Here is a 13,340-nt window from a genome sequence, read left to right on the forward strand (position 1 = left end):
CCGAAGGAAATGGCCCAAAGGAGCTGAGACACATGGTGGAACAGTGGGGCCCAGTGTGTTCACGCTGACAGTTTATCTTTTCAGAGTTGTGATCATGGGAACTGGCCTCCTTTCCTCCTTCTTAAAAAAAAAAAAAAAAAAAAAGTCAGGGACTCTGCAGTATCATAAATGACCCAGGGTCAGGAAGACAGTGACACTTTTGTCCATACTTTGGACAGTGACCATGTCCATACTTTGCTCCGGCCCCATAATAGTCCATGTGGGGAGTAGACCAACCTACTTTAAGCTAAAGGGAAATGTCAACTTTTTTCCTGTTTGATGTTTCTTGCTGTGTTTTCCGTATTAATCACTTCATTTTCCTCTTGGTCACAGGCCTGATTATATATTCTTTTTTTTTTCTCTCCCAGTTGTCAGCTGCCTGGTGTGTCAGGCAGGTTTTTCACCATGAGAGAGGGACACAAGAGAGTGCGAGCAGGCCAGGTTACCACCAAAAGTGTGTGCCGCTCTCGGTGGTTATGTTCCTGAACATCCAGAAAGCCCAGTGCTGCTGAAGTCTAGGCTTTGAAATGACCATGTGGTTTTGCATTCAGCGAAAAAAAACTCTACCCCAGACATGTTTAAGGGTTGTTGGTTTGGGAGAAATTAGAGGACTCCAACGTGAAAAGACAGAGCCCTGCCCAAAGGGGTAGCAGAGTGAGTTTTCTACATCACAAATCTGTCGAATAAGTAGATTTGGATGTGACCACAGGCTTGCCATATGAAATTCTATGCCATGGGAATTAAAGTTAGCGGCTTTGTGAGGACACATGTTGCAGACTGTGGAGACTTTCTTGTAGCCTTTTGCCAACGCGGAGAAGCATGGAGAAATAAAGGTGGACTTCTCTGCTCTGATCCTCTTAGGCACTCACTGTGTCCCCATGCACAGGGGAATACTGGGGGGAATTAAATGTCACTGCTCCTTATAATGCATCAACGTGGACGTGTTAGTCTGCTGCTACAGGAAGAGGACAACTAGAGAAAAAAACTCCTTGAGTCAGTTAGGCATTGTGTTTAGCTACCAGTATCAGAGACACCCCCCTGCCCCCCCCCCCGCCCCCGGTGGCTTTGCTTGCCATGTGAAAGCAGTCTGGAAGCTTGATGGCTGCAGGCAACTCCAGCTTTCCAATCTGCCCTGTCCAGGTGGTTGGCCCTTGACCAGGATGGCTGCTGGGCCTCCAGACCTTGTATTGGATGAAGAGGGGAGAAGAAAAGAGTCTGCGGTCTCCCAAGGACCTGCATCAGAGTTCCATCACTCCTATTTACATCTCATTAGCCAAAGCTGAAGCACGTTGGCCTGGCTGCAGCATTGTATTTAATTCCCTCTCTTTTATAAATCTCATTTTTTGAACAATTGATTCACCCCCAGTCTCCTGGTCGTTACTGCAAGAGATTGGGAGAGAGCTCATGGGAGAGTAAGGTTCTTTAGTTTCTTTCCAGATGATTCCATGCCAAGAGGTCTTCCTCTGTCTCCTTAATAGTAGTAACTCCAATATCATGAACCAGTCAGGGTTTATCATAGAGGGAGAGCTAGTAGGTTATAGGGATTTAAGGGATTTATTGTAAGGAATTGGCTTGTCCAGTTGTGGGGCTAGCTAAGCATACTTGAAATCCATAAGAGTTTTGAAATTCAGGCAGTCAAGAGTATATCATGAGCAGACTGGCACTCCAAGGGCAGGAGCTAAAGCTTGGAGTCTCTGGATTCAGGGAGGGTTTAAGCTTTTTTTTTTTTTTTTTTTTTTAAAGAGCTTTTCAGCTAATTCCATCAGCCCCATTCAGTATCATCATCTTTCTTTTGACTAAATTCAACTGATGACAGACCTTGATTACATCTGCAAGGGCCCTTCACAGCAGCCCTAAATTATATTTGACTGAATAACTGGGAAAGTGTGTGTGTGTGTGTGTGTGTGTGTGTGTGTCCTGCAAAAAGGTGGCTGTCCCCCCCTCCTTCCTCCAGGACCGGGGAGAGAATATTCCTTACCACTAACCTGAAAACATACAAGAAAGCTAATTCCGGGACGTGTGGTTTAGGCTCACCAGGTCGACGCATCACACAAAGCCATCATAGACCATGATTTAGTGGCCATCCAGAGAGAGCTGCGGTAAATACCGATCAGTGTTTCCTCATTTCTGATATTCTGGAAGAAAATGGACTGATAATATCACTGGTAGCTAACGAGAGGCTGGCAGTGTGCATTTTAATTATTTTTCTGCTGTTTTCCTCTCCGTTTATCATAGATAGCTGAGACCTTATTCTTCATGCTTTTGTTAGGCAAGTAAAGGGCTTTGAGGCTCATCAGCCATGTGAGCTCATCAAAGTTAACAGAACTTAAAATTTGCTTCTAAAACTATTATGGCAAGATGTCCATTTTTTTTAATAGCACAAATTATTTTTCTCATCTGTGGCTTTTCTGTCTTCCGTATATAGAGATGTGAATTGTGCCTTTCATTCTTTATTCAGGCCCAAAATAGCTTTGTAGCTAAAGGAAAAATTAGTAGCATTGCAAATTTGTTTTTCCTGATGAGACTCAGATGCTCACTAATCTTTTATTGGAAGAGTTCTCTATATTCTTTTTTAAAATAATGGCTCTATTGAGAATTTGATTGACACACTATGAAGTTCACCTTTTTAGAGTCTGCAATTCAGTGATTCTTCGTATCTTCACAGTTTTGAATTAATCACCACTAATTCCAGAACTGTTATATTCTTTTATATTAAATATGGAAATATCTTAAGACGGTGAAGAATTTGAAAAACTTAGTTCTGTTATCTGATCTAAATTCACCTCAACACAGAAGTTGGTGACTTTTGGTGAGGGCAGAGTTGCAAATGGTCGGGCTTGGTTTTGTGGAAAGAATACACATCTGGGGTTTTCTTCCAAATGTAAGTCTATTATTCCTTCAGATGTAATTCAAAATTGGGGCTTTCATTCGCTTGTTCAGCAGAGATTTATCAAACTTTACTCGGGGTGAAGCTAGAGCCCGATGAGACTTTGTCAGAAACCTTGTGGTCAAGTGAACGGAGGGATTGGTAAAGTCCTTGCTGGCCCAGGAGGCACGAAGCCACTGGAGCCAGCAGACCCCGTGGGTGGAGACCCCATAACTGTGATTTGCAGGAGGGAAGGGACCACAGGTCTTGAGAACCCATCTGAGCATTCCACGAGAAAGCCAAGTCTTCTTAGGGGTTGGTGTGACAGCAGCTGCAAGCAAAGCTACTAAGGTCTTCTAAGAAGTGGCCACAGGTCCTGGGAAGTGCGGTGAATGTTGCTGCCACCAGTGAGAAATGACACATGTGGTGTGGTTTGTGTCCTCACTTCCTTCCTATCCTGTCCTTCCACATCACCTGTTGGAGAGGCCTTCCCTGACCAGCTCTGGACCCGGAGCCCTGTCCTGCGCCTCCGCTCGCTCTGCTGTTTCTCCTGAGCTCTGGGGTGCGGGCTGTTATTGCAGCCTGGCCCCCCACTGCTGTGTGCAGTCAGGGCCGCAGGAGAGCAGATGTCTCGTGCTGAGCTTGCCCCAGTGCGGCGTCTGGTACCGAGTCTGGCCCATGGCGCTAATGAGGACTTGCTGCTGCACGAGTGCAGGATCTGAAACAAAAAAGGTATGGACCTTGAGAACCTCCCAGAGGTCCCGCCTCCTCATTCCATTATCTCCGGTGGTTATGATTTCAACATAGGCCTTCTGGGGGGCGGGGGTGGGGAGGCATAAGCATTTAGGCCAAAGCAAGACCTTTCTCCATGTGGCTTCAAACTCCCATCCTCTCTATGCCTCTCTCTCTCTCTCTCTCTTGCTCCATCCCAGGACTCTCGGTGCCCAGCATGCCATGTGCTCTGCGGCTCTAGGGCTCTTTGAGCAGGATGCCCTTCCTCCCTTGTCCACTTAGACCTAGAACCTCCTGTGCCTTTCTAGGGTCTTCCCTGACCACCCATTTTCCCTGCGGGCTGAACCACTTCTGTCCCCGCTCCGTATTTGCACAATCTCTTCATGCACAGCTGTGATGGTGCACAGTAGATTTTGGTTGTAGGGCCACACAGGCACCCTCCTCCATGAGATCGCCCGCTTTAGGAGGACAGCGTGTGTCCCATTGAACTCTGAGTCCTCCGTGCTTGGCGGACGGCGTAGCGGAGAGTGGGTATCCGGTAGATGCTGGAACAAGAAGTGCAATTCAAACAAGCACCCACTCATCAGTGAGTGCAGCCCGACCCCAGTAACGGCCAGGAACAATGTAGGGGCACGCACATCACCGCCCTTGGCCGTAGAAGCGCATCAACGGGAGTCCGGTAAGCGCCGGTGTCTTGCGCAGTGACGAGTGTGTCAGCGCGGAGAGCCGCAGCAGCAGGTGTGCCCCAGCTGTTCGGCCTGGCCCTGAGCCGAGCTGCATCGTGGCTCCGACCGAACGTGCCCGGGTCAGTGCTCGGGAGACGCACAGAGCTGCTTAGAACAACTCCAAGAATGTGTAATAAAGAATGTGTTACTCCGGTCTACCTGCTGCTGCAGATTTTTGCAGATCTTTGTTGGTTTTGGGTTTTATTTGGGAAATTAGTGAGAGGCGGGCCTTTGGAAAAGCAGAAGCAAGCTGTTGGGCTCAGTGATGTGCTAACTGAATGAACTGGGCTGGACGAGGGGCTGGGAGTCCCGGGTGCTAAGGCGGGTGCTCCACCTCCCTGGTGGGCAGCCTGGGGCCCTGGCCTGGTTCCCTGCCGCTGCTAATCGGGCCCTCCTTTCCTATCACCCATCTCCTCTGGTCACAGGCCTGCTTCTGGTTCTCACAAGGAGAAAATACAGGTGAACCCACAAACACGGGTTCTTTTTGTTCTTTAGGCTGACATGCTAATGTTTTTTTTTTTTTTTAAGGTTTTATTTATTCATGAGACAGAGAGAGAGGCAGAGACACAGGCAGAGGGAGAAGCAGGCTCCATGCAGGGAGCCCCATGTGGGACTCGATCCTGGGACTCCAGGATCATGACCTGAGCCAGAGGCAGATGCTCAACCCCTGAGCCACTCAGGTGTCCCTAATATATTTATTTAAAAAAAACGCTTTTTTCTTTGTTTCATTCAAATTAATTCTTGTATTATCTGAATATCATTAGATAATGAGAGGAAAGATAGTTCGTTTTCCCCAGTGAGAATCCGGGCGCGATGAATGTGGTGTTTCATAGGAGCTATCTGCCTCACCCTGCGTCAGCCTGCCCTGTTTATACTGGAACTGCCACTGATGCCCCGGCCCTGCTCCAACACACCCCACACCCTGAACATTAAACACCGTGAACAGGAACACCATACCATGAGCATTAAAAGGGGGGAAATGTCCATAATTTTATTTTCTGGGTATGTTGACATCAAATAAATTATAGCACAGACAAATATGCCCTGGATCCCTTTCCTGGTGCATGAATTCATAACCTTCACAGGTTAATAGAATGGTTGTGGGGTGTTTCTTGGGTGCTGCATTTTGTATAGTCAGCTCTTGAGGTGTGAGAGAAGCTTCACCCACTTGGGGGCACCCAGGTATTTATTTAATAATAATAATAATAAACCAAACCAAAACCAACCGGCAGGAATTGCCAATGGAAAGTAATTTGATCTTAAGAAAAAAGGGGAGAAATACCCAGTGCAGGTAGACCGTGTCAGCATAACTCGTTGGGAAAGTCTGTCTGCGTTGAACACAGCTGACCATATCCTAAGGAAGGAGAGTCACCAGACAGCCTGATTTATGGTGCCGGGTCCGTAAAACCCCAGCCAGGCTCCTGTTAGCGGGTACTTCTGCGCAGGCCTGCAGCCTTGGGCGGCTCAGAGGGAAGCCAGCAGTGGGAAGGCGGAAGGAGCAGTGAGTGAGAATTCAACTGTAAGCTTCCTCGGGGCCACGACCACATTTTCTCATTGTCTGTCGTGTGCTGGATGCCCAGTGTGCCCAGACGCGATGACTGTCCAGTGAATGCTGCATCAGTGCATTGGGGGAATGGACGGGGAACTGAGAACGGGCAGGCAGGGGAGGGAAGATTTAAAGCAAGGATGACCTATTAATAAAGGGAGTTGGTTAGCATGAGACACAACCACAAGGCAATGCGTGTGTTGTGATATGTATTTGCTTGGCTAGAACGTTTGCACCAGAGACCAGCCTTGGTGGGGAAATTCCCTCATTACCTATTCTACTTGAAATTTTGTGGGGTTGAGCTTTGTATTAAGTATGTGTTATGTATGTGTATATATAATAGACTTGTTCATTTGCATTTTGAGCATGTAATCAAGCATCACAGACGCTCAGACACCGTGAATGCTCGAATTACAATTTTTATGGTACCATCCAATATAAATTTATGATTATAATGTTGCTTTGAGGTTGGGGTGAACGAGATCCCGAAATGCCTTTTGAATTCTTAAATAATAGTTAATTATGTTAGATGTTTTTAGGGTTCTTACTTGTTTCCCCTATTCTAATTCCTTGAGAACTCAAGGCCCAAGTAAATGCTTAGGTCACTCAGCTGCTTTATTAGCCCCTGAAGCACTAACGGAGGGTTAGTCAGCCCAGCCGGTTCAGATCGGCTCCCCCGTGGTTCTAGCTTCTCGAATCTTGGATCCACTTTTATGAATTCAGCCCAGGGCGAATGAACTCTATACATTTGCTAGAAGCCAAACTCACTGGGGACTGATGAAGGCCAGGATACAATTTTATTTAAGAAGCTATTATTTCTGTGTAGTTCGGATAGTTTATTGGTGAGTAAAACATTCTCATGCCAGGAAAATGTGCTGTGAAACCACATTAAGGTCACAAGGGTCCTTGGAGGGTATAGAGCAACGCGAGCCTGATGGCCTTAATCGTGAAGCACCATTTCCACCTTGGAAGTTTAATCCTAGAGGCATTTATGGAGTGTCTGTTGCATGTAAGGGAAAAAGGGAGCCAGCAGCCGTTGAACCCTTTCTATGCAACAAGTGTGATGCTTGGTGCTTTTACACACTTGGTTTTACATGCTTGTGGCATATAAATCACTGTGGAGTATATAGGGCTGAAAGAACTAGCCTGCATCCTTAAGGACCTTCTAGATCTGTGCTGTCTGGCTTGATATAGGTACGTGTGGCTATTTAGCACCAGAAATGTGGCCAGTCCAAACTGAAATGTGCTCTAAGTGTAAAAAGCACCTTAGGTTTCTAAGACGAAGTACAAAAGAAATGTAAAATATTTCCTTAATAATTTTTATATGAATCGTATGTTGAAATTACATAGTATTTTGGGTAAATTTGGTTAAATAAAATGTCATTGTTTTCACTTGTTTCTTTCACTTTTTAATGTGACTACTAGAAAATTTTAAATGATACATGTGGTTCACATTCGTGTTTCACACCGTGTATTTGTTAGACGGCGCTAGTATACAGGTAGGGCACATACATAAATTGCTAGAATTTCACGATGGGCATTTAAGTTGGGGTGAACTTTTTGGAGGATACTCTGGCGATAACCCATGACTAAACAATCTGGAGCTCTGAGTTACTGTCAGACACAGAATGCTGAGCTTAAAATAGGTACACCTTCCATTGTGTTGAACTTTTTTCCCGTTGGTTCCTCTATGTTTGTCCTGTCAACAGATGTTTATTTTTTTTAAGGTTTTATTTATTTATCTGGGAGAAGAGAGAGTGAGCATGAATTGGGCGGGGGGGGGGGAGGGGGGAAGAGGGACAGAGGAAGGAGGGACAAGCAGACCCCTGATTCAGGGCTCCATCCCAGAATCCTGAGATCATGACCTCAACAGCTGTTTATTGGTTAATTATTACGTCAGGCACTGTGTGAGGCATTCTGAGTCTGATACAAAGATAAATCATGGAGAGTTCCAGATTGAAAGACGATTCGCTGTAAGGAGTGGGGTTTAGATTCTGTTGGCCTCCAATAGCTGATACCAGGTGCAACTGGATAGACATCTGAAGAGGTGCCGATGTAGAGCTTTGGCAGCTCCAGAGGAGTGTGGTGACTGTTGGCTTGGAGTCTGTGTTTGAGCCGGAACCTGGAGGATGAGAGGATGTGCATGGGCAGAGATAGTGCAGGTGGAAGGGACGGACTAGATGGAGGGAACAGTGAGATCAGAAGGTCAGGGGTGAGGCTGGGGGGCTCTTGTAGGAGGAAGGGGACAGTTCACCTGCCTGGGACATGATGTTTGTGCAGGGGGGTGGTTAAGGCCTGAACTTGAAGAGCAGAAGGCTGGGCTGCGGAATCCGGAATAATTCCTATAGTGAGTGCTTAAATGCCAGTGAACGTGTGGTACCCTAAAACAGTCTCTCAAATACCCAATGAAAAGTCCGTCTAAAATTCTAAAGGCCTGAAAGAGTCGTGGCATCCTTTTTGTTTTTCTTCTTCTTGAGAGTGAGGTGACTTAATGTTTAAATTCTTTTTAAAAGATTTATTTATTGGAGAGCGTGCAAGTGTGAATGAGGGGAGGGGCAGAGAAGGGAGAGAGAGAGAGGGAGAGAGAGAGAGGGAGAGAGAGAGAGAATCCCAAGCAGACCCCCCTGAGTGTGGAATCTGACCCAGGCTCCAGCCCACGACCCCGAGATCATGACCTGAGCCGAAACCAAGAGTCAGATCCTTAACTGATTGAACCACCCGTTTTTAAAATAAGTTCTTTTGAAATAATTACTTTGAGTCTAGTTCCTTCAAATCCTTCTAATGTCCTATTTGTTTTGTTCCAAGCAGCAACTCATTCCTTTTAGGAGTAGGGAATACAAGGCCCGAAGGCACGTGTGGGAGAATAAATGTTTCTCTCACAGCCAGTTTGTCATGATGAAAAATCATACCAACTCCGTCTTGTATTTCCCATTCCATGAAAATAGAGAACACTTCTACAAAAATTATTTTTTGAGCAAACGAGGGCAAATGGTCCTAAAGAGCCTTAAAAAAGACAAAATTGGTACATAGCCTGTCCAAGCACAGAGAATTACAGAGGCCGGAGGGCTGAAGGTGCCAAAGGGCGTTCCAGGTAGGAGAGTGGACGTAGGAGAAGGCCATCTGGGTCCAAATCCCAGCTCCTCCGTCCACCAGCTTTTCTGCTCACTCCTGACCTCGCCAGATCAATGCTTTTTACCTCCAGCCCTTGACTGCTACCTTTTTGCTTTCTGTCAAAGCCCCTTCTACTCACCTTTTCATCTGTGGCCCATTGTGTTACCTCGCTCCTCGCTCACTCTCCTGCAAAACCCAGTGTCGGTGAAAACCAGGGTTCTGCAGGCACAACTCTGCTCCAAACAGCTGAGCATACCTGGGACACGCGCGCACACACCTCTGATGACCCGAACTCCATCCTTCCACCCTCTCCAGGGACGCTCAGCGCTCTCTGGCAATCCTACCACGTTCGTTCTTTCCCTTTCTGACTGCTTCACACCTTTGCCTCTTTGCTCAAACCTCTACTATCTCCTCCTGTCTGTCTGTCTTGCTCTCTGCTAATGATCCTGCTGCTTATTTCACTAGGAAACTAGAAGCAGCGAGAAGAGGAGCACCTCCTCTCCCCCCTGCCACATCCTCCTGCCTTCACACATACCCATGTCCCCCAGAGCTGCGCTCTTTTCCGTGGATGAGCTGTGTGTGCTCCTGGCCGAGGTCCACTACCTCCGACCCACCGGGTCTGGTGCTCTTGCCTGTTCAGAACTTGGTTTCTGCAGGATTCTCTTACTAGCTTCGCCTGTGTTCCTCTATTCACCGGGTCATCCCTACTATTCGAACATTCTATACTATCTCTCTTCCTCAAAGATACCCCTTTGAATCCTTTGTCTCTCACCAGCTTTGCCCCACCTCTCTGTTCCTCTTTATTTTATTTTTTTTAAAGATTCGCTTATTTTAGAGACGGGGATGGGTGGGAGAGGGGCCAAGGAGGAGAGAGAGAGAGAGAGAGAGAGAGAGAGAGAAACTTAAGCAGACTCCACGTTGAGCATGGTGCCCGACTGGGGGCTCAATCCCACAACCCTGACATCAGGCCCTGAGCTGAAAACAAGACTTGGATGCTTGGCTGACTGTGCCACCCAGGTGCTCTCTCTGTTCCTCTTTAGAGCAAAACTTGTTTGATGAGGGAGTTGTCTGCTCTTGCTGTCTGCAATTCCCTACCTTTTACTCTCTTCCCAGTGTTTTATGAACATTTTCGAACATACAGCAAAGTTGAAAGAATTTTAAAGTGAATATCCCTGTAACCACCACTTAGACTCTGCAACTAATGTTTTGTCTTATTGCTGTAACACGTATCTTGCCATCGACTCATACTCCTATCCTTGCATCAACCCATCTTATGTCTGATACATTTTATTTATTTTTAAAAAGATTTTTTAAGTTTATTCATGAGAGATACACAGAGAGAGAGAGAGGCAGAGGGAGGAGCAGGCTCCATGCAGGGAGCCCCATGTGGGACTCGATCCCAGGACCCCGGGATCACGCCCTGAGCCAGAGGCAGAGGCTCAACCACTGAGTCACCCAGCTGCCCCTAATACATTTTTTTTTATAAAAACCTTTATCTCATTTTTTCATTAATTAATTAATTCCAAATTCTTGTATTATCTGAGCCAAGACAGACGCTTAGCCACTGAGTCACCCAGGTGCCCCTGCTTGGATATGTTTTAAACTAAGTTGCAGGCATAGTGCATTCTTTCCTAAACACTTCAGTGTGCATATTATTAACTGGAGTTCAGTGTTTATAGTTATTTTCTCTTTTGAGGTGAAATTACACTGAAATGCACAAATCTTGAGTGAACCCATCAGAGTTCTGATGAATGCACACCCACCTCTGGGATCCAACCCTTATCCAGGGATGGAATATGGCCATCAGCACAGAAAGCTCCCTCGTGCTCTAGTAGGTACTCTTTTTGGCAAGTTCGCTCACTGAGCATTTATTTTTCAGACTCATCCATATCATGTACATTTTTCATGCCTGCCTTTTGCTAAGCATCATTCCATTGGCCATATCACTTTGTTTTTCATTTTCCTGTTGATGGACACCTGAGCTCTTTCAGGTTTGAGCTGTTATGAAAAACCATGAGCAAACATAAAAGTCCTTTTGCGGTTATGTGTTTCCTTTTGACTAAATACTTCGGCATGAAATGATTTGGTTACGGGGTAGGTATATGTTTAGTTCTATAAGAAACTGCCAGAACTGTTTCTAAAATGGTTGTATCATTTTATATGTGGACCAATAAGTATATGAGAATTCTGATTGTCCTACATTCTTGCCAGTGTCTGATTTTGTCCACTCCGGTGCTTATGTATGTAGCGATATCTTACTGTGCTTTTTATTTAAATTTCTTTGATAAATATTAACATTAGGCATCTTTTCATGTGCTTACTAATCTTCCTCTGTGAAATGTCCCATCAAATCTTTTGCTCTCTTTTTATTGAACTATAGTCCTTCGTCGGATATATGATTTATATTTATTTTCTTCCAGGCTGTGATTTACCTATTTGTTTTCTTAATGGCATCTTTTTTTTTTTCTTAAAGATTTTATTTACTTATTTGAGAGAGAGAATGAGGGAGAAAGAGAGCGTGAGTGGGGGGAGGAGTAGAGGGAGAGGGAGAAGCAGACTCCCTACTAAGCAGGGAGTATGATGTGAGGCTCGGTCTCAGGATTCCGGGATCATGACCTGAGTTGAAGGCAGACGCTCAACCCACTGAGACACCGAGGTGCTTTTCGATGAACAGAAATTTTTAACTTTGATGAAGTCTAATTTTGTGTTTACTGCTTTCTGTGTCATTTCTGAAAGCTTTACAGTTTTAGCATTTACATTTAGGGTTATGATCCATCTGAAATTAATTTTTAAAAAATATTTATTTACTTGACAGAGAGATACAGAACCATAGAGCACAAGTGGGGGGAATGGCAGAGGGAGAGAGAGAGTAGCAGACTCCCTGCTGAGAGGGAGCCCGACGCGGGGCTTGATCCCAGGAACCTGGGATTGTGACCTGAGCTGAAGGCAGATGCTTAACTGACTGAGCCACCCAGGTGCCCCTGAAATTAAGTTTTGTGTATAAGGTTGGGGGTTGAGATTTATTAATTTATTTTTTGTCACACAGGAATTTAGTTATTTTAGCATCAGTTATAGATCATTTCTTTATTGGATTTTTTTGTTGATTTGTGAAAATTGAAATGCCCATGTAAGTGTGGGTCTGTTCTTGAGCTCTCTGTTCTGTCCTGTTGCTCTGTCTGTTGATTCCATGTCAGTATCACACTGTCTTGATTACTGTAGACTTACTAGTCAAAATCTTAAAGTGAGATAGTATAAACCCTCCAGCTTTGGTCTTATTTTTTATAATTGCTTTGGCTCTCCTAGGCCATTTGCATGTCTAGACACAATTTAGCACCAGCTTGTCAATTTCTACAGAAAAGTCCAGGGAGATGTTTGTGATTAGGATTGTTAAATTAGATCATTTTGTGGAGAACTGACATCTGAACAGTATTTAGTTTTTAATCTATGAACATGGTATATCCACTTATTTAGGTCATCAATTTCTCTCAGCAATGTCTTGTGGTCACATTCTCATTTGAACTCACTCCATGTGGGTTTTTGTGACCAGGTCCCCTAGAACCACTCGTCCCATCACCAGTGTCCTCTGTTGGTGTGTCTAATGGCAAGTTCAGTCTTCCTGTTTATTTCTCAGCTGCCTTTGATGTAACTGATCACTGTAGAGTTGAAGCGTTTTGTTCACCTGGCTTCTGAGTCATCACGTTTTCCATGCTTTCTCATCGGCTCTTTTTTGGCCTCCTTTGCTGTATTCTTCTCTTCTTCCTAACATTTAGATGTTAGAGGGCCTCGAGCCTCAGTCCTTAGCCTTCTGTGCTTTATCCATTCTCAGTCACATGGTATAAATATGTTATTTAAGGCCAATTTTATAACTCAGTTCAGAATCCCAGACTTCTATATCCAAACCCCAGACGACTATATACAACATTCTACTGATCCTCATTTGGGTATCTAAAAGATGATATTAGGGACATGTGGGTAGGCTCAGTCAGTTAAGCATCTGACTCTTGATTTCAGCTCAAGTCATGATCTTGGTTGGGGTCATGAGATAGAGCCCCATGTCAGGCTCCATGCTTAGTGCAGAGTCTGCTTGCGAATCTCTTTCTCCCTCTCTTTCTCCCCCTCCCTCCACTTGTGTGCTCTCTCTATAAATAAATAAAATCTTAAAAAAAAAAAAGTAAAAAACGAAGTATATCACGCTTAATCCCTGCAAAATGGAGCTCTTGATTTGCCTCTAAAACATTCTACTCCTCCTTACTCTCCACCACCCACAGTAGTCCCAGCTCAGTAACTGGACTTTTCTCCCTGCTGCTTTATATGTCATAGT

General features: G+C 45.1%; 1 protein-coding gene across 5 annotated transcripts in view; it reads left to right on the top strand.

Annotated features, from left to right (window-relative positions):
- Nucleotides 1-13,340, top strand: part of PLD1 (phospholipase D1) — a 205,714-nt gene that overhangs the window by 18,665 nt on the left and 173,709 nt on the right. The window lies entirely within an intron of this gene.

The sequence above is a fragment of the Vulpes vulpes genome, chromosome 3 (assembly GCF_048418805.1).
Source record: "Vulpes vulpes isolate BD-2025 chromosome 3, VulVul3, whole genome shotgun sequence".
NCBI classification, from domain to species: domain Eukaryota; kingdom Metazoa; phylum Chordata; class Mammalia; order Carnivora; family Canidae; genus Vulpes; species Vulpes vulpes.